Here is a 3,423-nt window from a genome sequence, read left to right as displayed (position 1 = left end):
TTGCCCCATTAAAAAAACTTCTGAAGCTATTTCTTTGTCAGTTTGTCTCAATTGTTTCATTTGTCCTACAAAACTTAAAAGAAAATCACATATTTTATTGATTTTGTGACAAGTTCAAGACCTAAATCAGGTCACATTTGTTGTGTATCAATTTTGTAAACAAATTCATATATTCTGCAGAATTACAAAGATTTGAGATTTTGTTGCAAATACGACTTGCAACATTACAATAAATAATCTTGTTTTGTCCGAGATTATCACTTATGGCTATGACAACATGTACAAGGGCCTTATATTGGTTGCAATGGGGGTCATCGAAGGTACAACCAGCAGGGGGCGTGCAAACACAGGTTAAGGGTTTTACGCACCTACACGTTCGGTTTTAGTTCGTCCGTCTGATTGGAACAACAAAACAGGTGCCGCCAATCAACGAGGAGAATCAGAGAGGCCACGCCCACATCGACCTAATCAGCTTAATGGAAACAGCTGGGGTTTGTAATCCTGTGGGCCCGCAAAGCCTCGCGATAACTTCAGTTTGTTAGATTCTTAATAACAATATAATAAACTGGCTGTGGATAATAAGATTTCAAGTTATAACAACATTTTGATGTGATTAAAACAATAGCAATTCAAAAAGTGACCATGAAATCGACGTCGTGCTCATACTGTTGCCCTGGAACGGTAAGTGTGCTCTAACGGCTGTGTTGTGTCTGTCTCATTACTTTCCCCTTCATGTATATGTAATACTCATTTCTGGAAATACACCGACAATGTTTAATATGATTACTTTGCTGCTTGATGTCTTTGACTTTGTTGTCTGATGTGTCATTTATTATTTATTTGCTTAATCTACTTAAACTAGATGACATTTGAACAGGGGCCTTTAAGAAGATGAGGAAAAATTTAATTACAAAGTACAAAGTAATTTGTAGATGGATGTAATGCTATTAAATGGTATACCTAATGGTTCTGTTGATAACTGTATCCCTTTATCGAAAAACAAAAAGGATTTCTTTCATTGATGAGTCACAGAAGGTCAGGACTACTTTGTGCACTCCAAGCAGACTGCCTGCAGGGTCTATAAACTGCCACTAGAGGGTACCCTTTATCTAAAATTGAGCAACATAGTCCTTGCTCATACAATTAATATAAGACACATAATATGGTGAATGTTAGTTCAGTTTCTCTCCTATACTGTGTCTTCTGTTCAGTTTCTAAGCACATGTTCAGTGGTGATGCAGTAGTTCAGATCAGAGCGTTATGAGATTTAAAACGCACACCTGAAAGTAAGGAGTGAAAAGGGCAGACGAGTTTCAACAGCTGCTCCTCAATGTTTGAAATACTGGAGTTAAAAAAAAACGAAAACGAATGCGTCGTTTGTTTTCCTGTGCTGGGTTCAGCACACCATCATCCATGTCAACACTCTGTCCCCCCTCAATGTCCACTCAGCTTTGCCTCTCAGATGTCCTGCCAGCTCAACTCTGAGTAATTTATCTGCCCTTCTATTTCCTCTAACCGGTGGCACAACCACTTCGTTTCCTCTCTTGGCCCTGTTTTCTGCCCACTGGGCAAACACACACACACGACACATGTGCACGCAAGAACACACACGCACACACCTTTACACGACAACTTCCTGTCAATCTTGGTTTCCCACACATTCTGCCTTCAGGCTGCAGGGGTTAGCAGAGAGATCTGCTGCTCTGATCCAAATCCAGCCCTTGCTCATAGTTGCCAAGCATCCTAGGCTGCTGAAGCGTCTCAAAATCTGGAGACTTTGACTGGCAGAATGAATCTTTCTTGGCAAAGACATTTGAACTTTTTCTAGGTGTTGAATGAATTAGACATAAAAGATGAATGAGTAGATGTACTGTCCTGTATGAAGTTCACCATGAGGACAAACAATCACGCACACAGACAGAAACTTGGGGATCGCATAATGTTTTGTTATGAATAAAATTGAAATGTAGTAATTAAAGTCTTATGAGCTTCAGCTAGTACAGTACTATCTACAGTATTTTATTTGTGTTCATATGATTCAAGATTATATTTAATGAATTTATCCTGTCCTTCTCTGCACCAAAGCTACAGTACAACAGTGGGATTACACTTCAATTCTTGTGTGTTGTGTTGTCTTGAACTGTGAAATGTTTTTGAGTATTAAGTTTGTAGTGAAAAGAACTGTAAAGGGACCCAGAATGGAGCCTTGAGGAACCCCAGAGCAGATATGTGCAGCCTTTATTTTGCGTATTCTTGCCTTGTAGAGGAGGAAAAAATAAAATGCAGTCTAGTATGGTGGGTTGCTTTTTGCTTCGACTGACCGACATAGAAGAGGAAAATATAATAAATTGGCCAGCTTGGTAAAACGGTTGCAAATGTTCAAAAGCTTTGGAGAATAGTCAAGAAGTTTCTGAGCAGGAAATTAAGGGGATTTTCATTTTTGTATATTACAGATAGTAGAAGTGAAGACTGTCGAGTGAGTAGAGATGATGAGAAGAAGTTGAGGCTCCAGATACGAGCGGCTTCAGACAAGCAGAGTGTACACGCTGACTCGTGAAAAGTTGACGCCATCTGCGCAATGAAGAAACCAGGGGGGAAACGAGTTGAGGACGAGAAGAGGACGGGAAGAGGAGGATGGCGAGTGCGATGACGAAGAGGTCAGTTCTCTGCTCAGCTCTCAGACAATCATAGCTGATTAAACATGGCAGCAATGAATAAGTTATTTCCTTCTGCTGCCAATTTGCCATTTAAAGACATTTACACTTGTCTCTGTCCATGTCATTGCTAACAGTTTGTATATGCTGCCTGTTTCCTACTAATCAAGAGCTGTGTACTTAGTAAATATTGTTGCATGGGTTTTCCCTAACGTGCGTCATAGGCCGCCGACTTGCTCTCCTTGTGTGCTATCTGCTTAAGTGTTGTCCTAGTCTTGCTTACTTATCCTCCGGACGTGTGTTTTTAACGTTGCTGTTGATTTACCACAACATTTTCTTCTAATTTACGGCGGCGTTAAAGGCACTCACTTGTAGTTCCGTCTGCCAAATAAAGATGTTGGATGGGGATGAGGTGAATCCTGAGAAGATGGCCAGTTAAAATGGCTAAAGCCGACTTTTGGGACCGCAAATCCGGCCTGAGATGACGCCTGCAAAACTGAGCTTGTACTCTCAGAGCTGTGAAAGACGATCGCACTACTGCGGTTAGGAATTTTGTGGATAGAAAGTTCATCCGTGCATGCTCCTAACACGCACGCTTCTCATAGTTACTTGCCTGGTTTCATGAGGATTTAATCTCATTCCTGCTGCTGTACGGTAGATTAATCTACCACCTCCAGAAGATTTTAAAGATCTTCTACATGTGCTGCATAATGTTCAGTGTCTAGTTTGACATCTCCGCCCAATTTCACTTTCTTGTTTTTCTGAATTC

General features: G+C 40.6%; 1 protein-coding gene across 1 annotated transcript in view; it reads right to left on the bottom strand.

The window, feature by feature from the left end:
* Positions 1-3,423, bottom strand: part of nnt (nicotinamide nucleotide transhydrogenase) — a 264,273-nt gene that overhangs the window by 155,330 nt on the left and 105,520 nt on the right. The gene's annotated exons all lie outside the window — the stretch shown is intronic.

Source organism: Genypterus blacodes, unplaced genomic scaffold (assembly GCF_046128005.1).
Source record: "Genypterus blacodes isolate CSIRO-AG114 ecotype Tasmania unplaced genomic scaffold, CSIRO-AGI_Gbla_v1 ptg000133l_1, whole genome shotgun sequence".
NCBI classification, from domain to species: Eukaryota; Metazoa; Chordata; class Actinopteri; order Ophidiiformes; family Ophidiidae; genus Genypterus; species Genypterus blacodes.
Note: the sequence above shows the minus strand (reverse complement) of the source record. Positions and strands in the feature narration are given on the sequence as shown.